The following is a 14,340-nucleotide window of genomic DNA, read 5'->3' as shown; positions in this document are numbered from 1 at the left end:
CCAGATGACCCATTTTCGAACTCGGCCTAGATTTCATCAAGGTTATCATTCTGACCAAATTTCATGAAGATCAGTTAAAAAATACAGCCTACACAAGCTAAATGTTGACGGACGACAGACAGACGCCGGACGCCGGACCTCGAGCGATCAGAAAAACTCACCTGAGCATTGCTCAGGTGAGCTAAAAATGGGGGCTTTGCTGTACAAGCAGTTGTACTATGAGAGCGATAATTTGAGGACGGTCATAGCCGTCTCAAGATTATTTTTTTAAAGTCTGTCTGTTTAACACAACTTGAAAATACGTTTTGGCAAGTAAAGTGATTGCATAGGCATAGTTTTACATTCTATTTTACGAACATGATTCGTTTATAACAGGATGTAGACAAGTTTTCATGATATCATCAGTTGCCAGTGCACTTTGATAAACTAAGGTACCTGAAACAATTTCACATGTTTTAAATGTGAATAAATTATTCAGTTTCAGCAGAAGCCTTGAACCTAGATCATCACACTTAATCCCCAGTAATGCTCTTCCTTCACTGTGTATAATATACCTAAGTATATCAAGAATGTGAGGTTTGACTTGAGGTGAAATCTTCCCTCTCATTAAATTATTTTCAGGTATGATGAAATGTGGACAATTTTCATTTAAAATACTATGGTACAGCACAAATATAATGATAGGCATGCCAGTAAGTTATGTTCTTTCCAGATGTTAGAATGTGTGTTTGCAATACAATGAAATAGCACTGTTTTACACATGAAACTTGAAATGATATCTTCAAATTGTGGATGCTTGAAGAATGTTTTCAACATCATCTTCATCAAGACATAACATCGAATCTGTGTAATATTAAGATTGAACATTAAAAACCTTTCTGCTAGACAAGTTGATACTCTCCATTCAAGCTCCTCATTTTCACTGTCCTTGCTTCCAACTGGAACAACAAAACATCCAGTATTGCTACAATATCTCCTCATATCATCTGAAGGCCACTGCCCTTGACAGTCTAAACATTGTCTAGCTTGCAGGGACCATGATTTACAGAAGAAAGCATCAACAGAGTCAATATCAGTACACCTAGGTGTTGCTTCTGTAAATGCTGGTCCGTTTCTTACTGCTTCCCCATAAATGTTAGCAGCTACTGCAGATATAAATGTATTACTTAAAAGTATTCTTCCTGTTCTGTCTCTGAAATAATCTTCATTAAGTATATCATTGTATGGAAGAGGAGCATCGTTTCTCAGACGTTGTAGAAGACAATAACCAGGTGATACAGTCTCATCCTGTATCATCAAGTAATTGGATACACCAGGTTTCCAGTCACACCAGTCTTGTATCACATTAAAGCTGTTAAAACAGAGAAGTTGATCAGTGTCTGAAGAAAGTCCTATTGTAGTCATGCCTTCAGACCTGCTGCCTAAATAGTATAATGAGCCTTTGAGATCCTGTAATTGTATTGATATTGATCCTATAGATTCTTCTAGCAGGTATGTCTCTCTTCTTCTCTTTGTTACAATTCTCTCATCTACCCCTATATCAGCAAGCACTTCTGACAGTCTCACTGACACATTCTCAATATAGCCAGGTTGATGAAACATTCTGAAAATAAATGAATGATTGTTAAATCTACATACTCTCAATATAGCCAGGTGAAAAATGGTGTTGAACCCAATGCAAACAAACAAAGGTTGTTGAAACATTTTGAAAATAAATGAATGAACATGTTAACTACATTGTATACATATTCTCAATACAGTCAAACTTCGTTAACTTGAACTCATTGAGACAAACAGAATTTGTTCATGTTATAGGCAGTTTGAGCCAATGAATAATATACATTACACAGGGATTTTGCCCGGACCTGATCATGAGTTTAAGTAAAGGGTGACGTTTGAATTATCTGAGTTCAAGCGAACAAAGTTTGACTGTATAGCCAGATTGTTGAGACATTAATTTATGAAAATTAATTAATGGTACTAGCAGCTTCCTCGCTTGGCGCTCAGCATTAAGGGGATAGTGCTAGGACTGGTCAGCCCGGTGTCAGTATAATGTGACTGGGTGGGGTATCATGCCACATGTCTACGGCCTGATATTCCAGTGAGGCAGCACTATAAAGTTGGGCATTGTGCTGACTGCTACAAGTAGACACCGTCGTTTATATGACTGAAAAATTGTTGAAAAAGACGTTAAACCCGAACACACACAAACACACATTAATTAATGTATGAAAGTGTTAAATATACATATTCTTAATATAGGCAGGTTGATGAAACATTCTGAAAATAAATGTTATGATTATAAAGACTCGCTCTTTGTCTAAGTCTTGCCCTGTAGCATTTCATAGTGGAATACTGTGAAATTGAGCTTTATATTTTTAATCTTGAACTGACATGGCTGACCCATGAATTCTGCACATCGTCTAGATGAGGTGATCATTTGACCCAAGTTTCATGAAAATCCTAAAAGGGGTTTAGGAGATACAGAGCTCAAACCTTTGACCTTGAGTTGTGACCTTGACATTGAGTTGACATGGCTGACTCATGAGTTCTTGATGAGGTGATCATTTGACCCAAGTTTAATGTAAATCCTTCAAGGGGTTTAGGAGATACAGAATTGACACAAAATGGAAGGCTCAAACCTTTGACTCTAAGTTGTGACCTTGACCTTGAGCCGGCATAGCTGACTCATCAATTCTGCACATCATCTTGATGAGGTGATCATTTGACCCAAGTTTGATGAAAATCCTTCAAGAGGTTTAGGAGATACAAAGCGGACACAAAATGGAAGGCTCAAACCTTTGATTTTGAGTTGTGACCTGGACCTTAAGCCGACATGGCTGACTCATGAGTTCTGCACATTGTCTTGATGAGGAGATCATTTAATCCAAGTTTCATAATTATCCTTCAAGAGGTTTAAGAGATACAGAGCGGACACGAAATTGTAGGCTCAAACCTTTGACCTTGAGTTGTGACCTTGACCTTGAACCGACATGGCTGACTGATGGGTTCTGCACAGCGTCTTGATGAGGTGATCATTTGACCCAAGTTTCATGAAAATCCTTCAAGGGGTTTAGGAGATATGGAGCGGACACAAAAGTGTTATGGAAGGACGGACGGAGACCATTCCTATAACCCCCCACCGCTTGTGGCGGGGGATTAATAAAAAAGGTGGACGGCTTATTTTTGAGTGCGGCTAATTTATGAGCCCTTTTTGCCTGTAGTGAAATGGTGGCTTATTTTCGAGACTGGCTTATTTTCAAAACCGGCTTATTTTCGGGATTTCAGGGTATGCCCCTTTATCAAATGCATTGTAAGCTAGTGTCTTGGTACCCACTACTGGGAATGGATTAAAGTTTACCAAAATTGTTAATTGTAATGATGTAATTCATTCTCCACAAAGTTATGCTTCTTTTGCAGTTTTGGTATTCATACACATGGCTTTTAATAGTCAAGTGTTGCTGTCCTCTGCTCTTTAATGTTTTTGTAGATTTTTTTAATTCACTCACAGGTTGCCATAAATTCAGGGTTTTTTTTTAATTATTGTTATCTTTGACATTTTACCAGCACAAATTAATGTACTTTTTTTCTTGGAAAGCAACACTTGGTGTTATTATAATGCCAATCTAAGTTGTGAAGGGGTAGTTGATCTTTCTAAAAATGTCATCCATATGTCTACTGACAGTGAGTAATATTTTTTGGTTATGAAGGAGAATTGAAAAAAATTCCAAACAGCACGTCAATATTTTGTCACTTCATTCATTCTGTCAAATATACTCATGTGAGTGAATATAGGGCTATCATGACCCACTTGTTTCTGTAAGTTACTAACAATATTTTTCTTAATTTGATTGCTGTTTGCTTTTAGCCATCCTGTAGATTTGCAAAACTTGTGTCTCCTGAATCATTTGGTATGCAATTTGAAATTCGTAAATAACTGTTACCCTAATAAGCTGCATGTTGAAATGTAGTTTGATTGACAACAAATAAATATGAAGTTATATTTTGAGCTCACTTGAACCAAATGTTCATGGTGAGGTATTGTGATGGGGCTGTGTACATAGTCTGTTGTCATCCATCTTCTGGCATTAGCTTTTTACCTTTAATCAACTTCTCATGAATTGCTTGATGGGTTATCTCAATTTGTCTTTAGCATCCTTATAAGATAAGACCCTCTCTCAATTTTTTCCAAATGATTCTGCTTGACCGATTTTAGGGGCCGCTACAGTTAAAAATAGAAAAAAACTTTAAATGACTTCAAATCATGCTTTGCTTGATGGAACATCACCAAGCTTGGTCTGTAGTGTCCTTCTAAGGTTCTCTCTCAAATTTGTTTAAATGGTTCCGCTCGACTGTTAAAGGGACTGCTAGAGCTAAAAACCTTTCAACAATTTCTCCTCATGACCGATCATCACCAAACTTAGTCTGTAGCATCCTTTTACAGTCTTCTCTCGATTTTTTTCAAACAATTCTGCTTGACTGATTTTAGGGACCATTAGGGAAAAAAAACTTTAAATGACTTCCAGTCATAATTTGCTTCATGGAACATCATCAAACTTTGTCTGTAGTGTCCTTCTAATGTACTCTCTCAAATTTGTTCAAATGGTTCCGCTTGATTGTTAAAGGGACTGCTAGAGCTAAATTAGAAAAACTTTTAAACAACTTCTCATGAACTGCTTGATGATCATCACCAAATTTGGTCTGTAGCACATTAAGAGACCATTTGCAAAAACCAATACCACAGTAGCTTTTTTAAGCAATTTATGGAAATAAAGTACAATTATACTAGAGAAATGGTAATTGGTCTAGATGTATTTATTGCAACAATTTCTATTCTAAATGCACACATATAGATCATTAGTGCTACTTGATTTTACTTCAGTTGCGACATTTTGTTACCAAATTGCTGATTTGTGATTATTTTCAGACAGTATCGCCAAGATTCACATTTCCGGAGTATCCCTGGAGACTAATGGCACGGAGACAAGGCTGTCTTCTATTAACCATGAGCATTTGTGGAGACAACGACATTTAAAATATCGCTGCCATTTACATATTTTATTGATCGTGTTGGCGTAAGGGATGTTGAATGCTGATAACTTCTCCATATTCTTCTCACAGGCTGTGATTCATAAATCGGTGACTCACTCATGATTTTTTTTAATTGTAAGTATGTTTTTTATATTGAAATGTAAATGCTTTTTTTGGTTTTATAATTGTATTTACTTTGTTTTTTATTTATCGAAGTGACTGCAATTTACTGACAGATTGCACAATACATAATTGCTGATATGTTTATATTTGGATTATTAGAAAAATCAGCTGAACGTTTATTAGAAAGTGATGTTCTTTAATCAAATAAAATTAAATTGTTTGCATTGATTCCTTGAAATATTGGATTTATATCTTGTTGGTTTATACAAAATGGAGCTGTCTAAGTGTCTTATAGTAATGTATAAATTTTTAAAGAATATAAACACATAAATTGAGATATATCATACCCTTAGAAAATAAAAAAATTTGTTAACAAGAAAATAGAAGAAAAAAAACTGGTAGTGATTTTACCTCATAACATTTATTAGTTGTGATAGTGCAGATTTTGGGGAGTGTGGGAGGGGCAAAGGTTGTTTTTTTTGCCACTAATTTGGGAATGGGACCAGTTGGGGAAAAAATTGTCGTTAAACCTCCTTACAAGAAATAAATGTAATACGGGCTGAAACTCTTTTAAGTTTGTAGCTTTTGTATGAGCCAACAACCATGACTTCTGTTAGCTCACCTGAGCCAAAGGCTCAGGGTGAGCTATTGTGATCGCTCACTGTCCAGCTTCCGTTTGTCCGGCATCCGTCCGTCCTGCCACACTTTCCTTTAAACAACATCTCCTCATAAACCACCAGGCCAATTTTGATGAAACTTTACAGGGGTGCTCCTTGGATGGTCTTCTTTAAAACTTGTTCAAAGAATTGAATTCCATACAGAAGTCTGGTTGCCATGTCAACCGAAAGGAAAAACTTTAAAAATCTTCTTGTCAAAAACCACAGGTCTTAGGGCTTTTATATTTAGCATTGTTTAGTGTGTAGCATCATCTAGTGGTCCTTTACCAAGTTTGTTAAAATTATCTCCCTAGGGTCAAATATAACCCCGCCCCGGGGGTCACATGGTTTACATAGACTTACATAGGGAAAACTTTAAAAATCTTCTTGTCCAAAACCACAGGGCCTAGGGCTTTGATATTTGGTGTGTAGCATCATAAAGTGGTCTTCTTTCAAGATTTTTCAAATTATCCCCCTAGGGTCAAATATGGCTCTGCCCCAGGGGTCACATGGTTTATAAAGACTTGTATAGGGAAAAACTTTGAAAAATTTCTTGTCCAAAACCACATGGCCTAGGGCTTTTTCTAATTGGTTTGTAACATCATCTAGTGGTCCTCTACCAAGTTTATTAAAATTATCCCCCTAGGGTCAAATATGGCCCCGTCCCGGGGTCACATGGTTTATATAGACTTATATAGGGAAAAACGTTGAAAATCTTCTTGTCCAAAACCACAGGGCCTAGGGATTTGATATTTTGTATGTAGCATCATCTAGTGGTCCTCTACCAAGGCTGTGCAAATTATCCCCCTGGGGTCAAATCTGGCTCCGCCCCGGGGGGCACATGGTTTAAATAGACTTGTACAGGGAAAAAACTTTTAAAAAGTTCTTGTCTTAAAGCATAAGGCCCAGAGCTTAGATATTTAGTATGTGTTATGCTCTAGTGGTTCTCTTCCAAGATTGTTCAAATCGTGACCCTGGGGTCAGTATAGATCACGCCTGGGTTGTCCCTAATATTTTACATAGACATTCTTTTTTTTTGAAGCAGTGGCAAAGAAATTTGGACCACAAGCATAATGTTTAATACAGATTTCAATATTTATCTTGTATTGCCTTAATCATGACCTACTGACCTACTTTCTTGTTTTTGAAGGTACAGCATAGAAATTTGGACCACTAGTTTAATTTTTAAACAGATTTCAGTAGATATCTTAAGTATTCTTTACCATGACCTACTCACCTAGTTTTTGTTAGTGAAGCTAAAATAAAGAAATTTGTTTAAGGAAGCAACTAAACTCAGGTGAGCGATATTGGGCCAACATGGCCCTTTTGTTTTTAATATAGGGTAACAACAATTTCTTTGCTTGGTGTAAACCTTAACCAAATTTATTGTGGGTGTATGCTTATTTGAACAGATATTAAATGGGAATAAATCTATAAAAAATTGTCTGTATGCTAAGACTGCTCAAGTCTAGAGGGAGTTAAAAATATAGGAATCACTGGAGTTTGGTCATGCAAGCCACTATACTGGGAAAAAGAAGGTGATTCAGTATTCTCTAGAGAGTACCATTATCTATGCATGGGTTGAATTGTTTTTACATCATGTTAAAGAGAAATAGAAATATTGTTGCATAGATCTACTTCAAAATTTCAGGTTCCTAGGGTATAAACTGAGTTTGTAGATCAGTCTCAAAACTCAAACATCTTATTGGTTGTTTCAGAGAACAAATTTGAAATTGACCATCGGCAAGACAGCATTCTTAGACTGGTGTCTAGACCTTACAGTTAGATGCTGAAGGTCTGGCTGTTCCATTAATACTCATAGTTAGGCTCTTTGTGCAGTTCCAAAATTCTTATACAAAATGATTTCTGCTCCTGTTGATGATTCCTTAACTTGGCAATTTCTTATCAAAATAGAACAAATATATATAAAAAAGTTATTAAACATATAAACGGCATTATATTCTAATATACAGAAAGTTTGACTTTAATTTAATCAACTTCTCATACAGAAAGCTGATTTTTGTCCTAAAGGTAATTTTGAAATATTTATGTGTAAAAGGACACAGTATTTCTAGTACGGTTTCTGTGAGATTCAGTTAAACCAAGTCTGCTGTTACATTGCTTGTATTTTTCTATTATCTATACTTCCAGTTAAAGGTCCTTCTACTGTAGATTTATTTAACTGTCACAATTTTTTTTTTTTTTTTTTTTTGGTTGGGTTTAACATCGCACCGACACTATTATAGGTCATATGGCGACTTTCCAGCTTTGATGGTGGAGGAAAACCCCAGGTGCCCCTCCATGCATTATTTCATCACAAGCGGGCACCTGGGTAGAACCACCGACCTTCCGTAAGCCAGCTGGATGGCTTCCTCACATGAAGAATTCAACACCACAAGTGAGGCTCGAACCCATATCGATATCGATGAGGGGCAAGTGATTTGAAGTCGGCTACCTTAACCACTCGGCCACGGAGGCCCCCTGACTGTCACAATAGCAGCTGATAATCAAATGTAACAGTTGCATAAAGTTGCCCAGCATTTTGACTCGGTGTGTTATTACTTCTGATCATTTGAGAGTATGGTCAGTCCAATCTGTATACTAAATTATCAATATAAATATATAGTTAGGTTTAAGCTAGTGCAAAAGGAGTGAGGGATGTTGTACTTTACATTATCTTTCATGAACAGATTCCATCAAACCTTATTTTCCTTTACTGCATTCTCTGCTTCATAGATTTGTCTCCCTTTCACTTTGATATTTTGCTTCTTGTTTAAAAAGCATCTTAAAGGTCCATTACTAAAACCCGAAGGAGTATTACCGGTATATGAAAACCAGAGTTTGTAGCTGAGACTTTCTATTTACTGAAAATATGGCCCACTGCGTCCGTTCTGACAAATAGTCATGAATATGTTCAAGAATAACTAACAAATAAACAAAAAATGTTGCCTATGTCAAACTGAAAGTATGCTTTCTGACTGCTTACGAACCCGTCGAGCATCTTCGGACTTTTTCGAAAGAATCCTCCGAAATGAGGCTGTAATTTATAAATAGATGCAAAACATATCATATGCCCAAACGATAAAGTGATTTTTACAAACTTAGCACATGGAATTCAACAATTTTGTAACTCACAAAAACTTCATGAAAATCATTCTTATAATACAGGTAATATACAGCTATACTACAACTTCAAGTTTTCATAAGGACAATTCAGGCCCTTCCCGAATAAAAGTGTTTTTACAACTTCGTCTGTAAACTTTTGCAGTTAATCTCTTTTCAGTATAATTTTAAGAATATAAATGAGTAACTTTCTTACACTGCAGAAACAAAGTATGATTGAAATATACCTAAATACACTTATTTATGTACACATGGCTACATTAAGGTAGTTCTGCACGTTTGATAAACCGGAAGTAATGGGGTAACGTCATTTATCCGGAAAACGTAGAATAAAGTCTGGATTCGGCGTACGGAAATGAAAATAATTTTATGATTTAATCAAAACCTCTGAGTGAATTTATTATAATGGCACTGTTGCTATATTTCTAAAGTCAAAATATGATATTAAAACATATGAGATGTTAAAAAAAATAAAAAAATGTCTTAAATTTAGCGTGAAATGTCCGGTTCACTTTAATCTTTGTTAAATATCTCAAAAATAAGCACACGGACCTATACATTTTATTTCACGAAATTATAGGCCAAATGTTTATTTACAACTGTGAGAAGTTTCATCAAAATCTACATTGTAGAAAAATTTCTATTCGCGAAAATGTTATGAAAGTTATGATTTTCCCATAGACTCCCATTATGAAATATTGCCTGAGGTCCACATTTTTCAAATCAGTTTAGCAAAAAATCAAGCACACGACCCTATTGTTTTTATCTGCTGAATTTTCTAGGTATATTCTGAAGTTCTGAAAAATCAGAGTTTAAGCAAATTCTACATTGTAGAAAAAAATTCTATCCAAACGTGCAGAACTACCTTAATTTAATAAGATTTTAGACATTAAACACATTCTCTTGGCCTAATATATGCCACTGTCAATTTTAAATTTAAATTTTGTACATCTCATATTTTTCGTGCAAGTTGTGCATAATTACCATCATGGAAATACAGTTATTTTGTTGCGCGTCTTAAATGGATATTCGTTTGAAACAATTTTAAAATCACGTGATCCCGAAGAATTTCCGACCATTACGGAAAAGCGATAAACATGAAAGTAGGACAAAATGACCCCCCATGTCAGTCTAAGAAAATACAGAAACAATCATTTGTTTCTCTGTACATGTGTTGATTTCAAGGGAATATTGCACGGCTATCGTAATGTTTAGTACTATATTTCAAAATGTGAAGTCTTTTTTTTAAGATTTATGTCTTATTCATTTGTCTTTATTTTGCACCTTTAAGCTTTCCTTTAACAGAAATTTCTCAGTAGTCAAAATAATGCAATGGAGATTTAAATTAGAATATAGAAGCAATGGAGACTTAATTTCTGTTATAAAACATACATTATACATTTAAACTTAATACATAATACATCTTTTTGGAATTAACGTTGAAACTAGTTCTTCTAGCATACGATGTTAAAGACAAGGAACATATTTCTATGTGCGCTTCAAAAAGCTGATTATGTCATGTCGGTTTAAATACTGCTTTAAAGTGTGTCTTACTAAACATTAGGTATTAATGAATTGTGTGGTTGTGTGTTTCTATGCAGTTTTATTGTCGAGCCCGCTTGCGGTGAGCTCAATATAGTCGTCACTTTTGGCGGGTCGGTGTATGTGCAGGCGTGCGTCCGTGCATCCGCCCGATTTTGTCCGGACCATAACTTTGACATGCATGGACCAATCTTGTTTATATTTGGCATGAATGTTTATCTCAATGAGAAAGGAGTGTCATGCGCAAACCCCATGTTCCTATCTCAAAGGTCACAGTTGGCGGTCAGAGGTCAAATTGAAGTTTGTCCGGAGCATTTCTTTTTCATGCATGGTGGGATTTTGATGTAACTTGGCATGAATGTTCACCGTTTTGAGGCTGAGTGTCATGTGCAAGAACCAGGTCCCTAGGTCTAAGGTCAAGGTCACATTTAGAGGCCAAAGGTGCTGGCAGGCTCGACATTCTGCCCGTGGGCATGCAGAATGTATTTCTAGTTCTCTAAAATGATAGCAAATAATAAATTAACTGCAATGAAACAAAAGTAGTAAGTTGTGGGTTTTCCAATGTTCTCAATTACAGTGTCATAATATTTCAACTCTCAATCCATATGCTCTTTTAAGGTATTTACAATTATTAAAAGTTTTGTTCTTATATTTTAACAACATTATACTGTTGTATTTCTGAGGGTTTGGCCCAGAAACACTTGGCAAATATTTTAAAGCATAATAACATATAATACTCTTCAAAAAGTGATATTCTGATTCCATTACAACTTGTGAATATTCTATTTCTTCTGTCAGTACCGTAAATTTTCTATTAACGCATTCAGTACTATAGTCAGATTGATTTATGATACTGAAGTAAGTAAAAAACGTGCCAGTCAAATAATATCAGGCAACCTATCACAATAATCTAGCCTATTGAATAGTATCCACTTGAGTGAACCATTGTCTCATTTTCTTTGATGCAGAGTTTGGTAGAAGTATGAAATGACATAAAATCTGATATTTTCGCAAGGCTGAAAGTTTGCTATATTCCAGATTTGGATTGTTTCATGTGGTAGAGTATTTGCAATATATGGCCAATTTGTTAAACAGGGAACTTTTTAAAACAATATTTAGCAGTTTTTCAGCAAATATGGGCACTCAGTGAATATAGCAGACACAAATACCAAGTTTTTTTTTTTTTAGCTCACCTGAGCCAAAGGCTCAGGGTGAGCTATTATGATCGCTCACCGTCCGGCGTCCAGCCAGTGTCCGTCCGTCCACACTTTCCTTTAACAACATCTCCTCCTAAACCATCAGGCCAATTTTGATGAAACTTCACAGGGATGTTCCTTGGATGGTCTTCTTTAAAAAAATTTCAAAGAATTGAATTCCATACAGAACAACTGAAAGGAAAACTTTAAAAATCTTCTTGTCCAAAACCACAGTTCATAGGGCTTTTATATTTGGTATGTAGCATCATCTAGTGGACCTGTACCAAGATTGTTCAAATTATTCCCCTAGGGTCAAATATGGCCCCGCCCTGGGGGTCACATGGTTTAAAATAGACTTATATAGGGGAAACTTTGAAAATCTTCTTGTCTGTAACCACAAGGCATAGAGCCTCAATATTTGGCATGTGACATCATCTAATGGTCCTCTATAAAGAATGTTCAAATTATGCCCCAGGGTGAAAAGAGGTCCTATCTGGGGAGTCCCAAGTTTTACATAGACTTGTATAGGAAAAAACTTAAAAAATCTTCTTGTCTGAAACCAAAAGACCTAGGCCTTTGATATTTTGTTTGTAGCATTGCCTTTTGGTTCCCTACCAAAATTGTTCAAATTATGCCCCTGGGGTGAAATGAGGCCCCATCCTGGAGGTCTCAAGTTTGACTTAAATAGGATTTAAAAAAAAAAATCTTCTTGTCTAAAACCACAAGACCTAGGCCTTTGATGTTTGGTATGTAGCATTGCCTTGTGGTTCTCTACCAAGGTTGTTCCAATTATGCCCCTGGGGTGAAAAGAGGCCCGCCCCGGGGGTTCCAAGTTTTACATAGACTTATATAGGAAAATAAATTAAAAAATCTTCTTGTCTGAAACTGCAAGGCCTAGGCTTTGGAATTTTGGTATGTTGCATTGCCTAGTGATCCTTTACCAAGATTATTCAAATTATACCTCTGGGATGAAAAGAGGCCCTGCCCTGGGGGTTCCAAGTTTTACATAGACTTACATAGGAAAAAAACTTAAAAAAAAATCTTCTTGACTGAAAGTTCAAAGCCTAGGTGTTTGATATTCAGTATGTAGCATTGCCTCGGCTCTGTAACAAGATTGTTCTAATTATGCCCCTGGGGTGAAAAGAGGCCCCGCCCTGAGAGTCACATAGTTTTATATGAGTTATATAGGAAAAAAAAGTTCAAAAATTATCTGATCATATTTCCTAGACTGTTTTTTTAGCTCACCTGTCACATAGTGACAAGGTGAGCTTTTGTGATCACCCTTCGTCCGTCGTCCGTCGTGTGTGCGTCCGTCTGTGCGTCCGTCAACAATTTCTTGTCTGCACGATAGTGGTTTCATTTATGATTTTATTTTAACCAAACTTACACACAATTTGTATCACCATAAGATCTCGGTTCCTTTCTTGAACTGGCCAGATCCCATTATGGGTTCTAGAGTTATGGCCCCTGAAAGGACCAAAATCAGCTATTTTGACCTTGTCTGCACAATAGCAGCTTTATTTATGATTTGATTTTTACCAAACTGGCACACAACTTGTATCACCATAAGATCTTGGTTCCTTTCTTGAACTGGCCAGATTCCATTATGGGTTCCAGAGTTATGGCCCCTGAAAGGACCAGAATTAGCTATTTTGCCCTTGTCTGCACAATAGCAGCTTCATTTATGATTTGAATTTAATCAAACTTGCACAAAACTTGTGTTGCCATAAGATCTCAGTTCCTTTGTTGAACCAGCCAGATCCCCTAATGGGTTCCAGAGTTATGGGCCCTGAAGGGGCCAAAATTAGCTATTTTGACCTTGTCTGCATAGTAGCAACTTCATTTATGATTTGATTTTAACCAAACTTGCACACAACTTGTATCACCACAAGATCTTAGTTCCTTTCTTAAACTGGACACATTCCATCATGGGTTCCAGAGTTATGGCCCCTTAAATGTCCAAAATTGGCTATTTTGGCTTTTGCAGCCATAAAGAGACTTCATTTATGGTTTTATTTGATACAAACTTCCAAAATATCTTCAACAACAATAAATCTTGGATTCCATGACAAATCAGATCCATTCGCAGTTTCCAGAGTTATTTTATATCTGATTACCTCCCCTGATTGTAGTCAAAATGGATTTATATCAGTAAGAACTTACAGGACTTATTTGAAATTTCATTATTTATCCCCCCGCCAAAGGCGAAGGGGATATTAGAAATGCTGTCCGTCCGTGCGTGCGTGCGACCGCAACGATCTTTGTCCGGAGCATAACTCCAAAAGTACTGGAGGGATTTTCTTCAAACTTTATACACTGATAGCACACATTGGGAGGAAGTGCAGTGTGCAAGAACAATAACTCTACCTTGTTTATTTTTTGCGTTATTCCCCTTTATCTTATTTTCTGAAAAAAATTTGTCCAGAGCATAAATCCAAAAGTACTGGAGGGATTTTCTTCAAACTTTATACACTGATAAAACACATTGGGAGGAAGTGCAGTGTGCAAGAACAATAACTCTACTTTGCCTATTTTTAGCTCACCTGTCACATAGTGACAAGGTGAGCTTTTGTGATCACCCTTCGTCCGGCGTCCGGCGTCCGTCGTCAGTCCGTGCGTCCGTGCGTCAACAATTTCTTGTCTGCACGATAGTGGTTTCATTTATGATT

General features: G+C 36.5%; 2 protein-coding genes across 6 annotated transcripts in view; one reads left to right on the top strand and one right to left on the bottom strand.

Annotated features, from left to right (window-relative positions):
* The window catches only part of LOC123561319 (protein NCBP2AS2-like), a 116,756-nt gene that overhangs the window by 29,924 nt on the left and 72,492 nt on the right, over positions 1-14,340 (bottom strand). The gene's annotated exons all lie outside the window — the stretch shown is intronic.
* LOC123561318 (TBC1 domain family member 5-like) overlaps positions 4,897-14,340 on the top strand; it is a 75,121-nt gene continuing 65,677 nt past the window's right edge. For 4 of the 5 annotated variants that reach the window (XM_053553350.1, XM_053553347.1, XM_053553351.1 and 1 more), the window contains exon 1: positions 4,897-5,166. The gene's annotated coding sequence lies outside the window, so the exon portion shown is untranslated. The remainder of the gene's footprint in view (positions 5,167-14,340) is intronic. The other variant, XM_053553352.1, reaches the window with a different exon arrangement.

Source organism: Mercenaria mercenaria, chromosome 10 (assembly GCF_021730395.1).
Source record: "Mercenaria mercenaria strain notata chromosome 10, MADL_Memer_1, whole genome shotgun sequence".
Taxonomy (NCBI): domain Eukaryota; kingdom Metazoa; phylum Mollusca; class Bivalvia; order Venerida; family Veneridae; genus Mercenaria; species Mercenaria mercenaria.
This window is presented reverse-complemented; position numbering and strand designations above follow the sequence as displayed.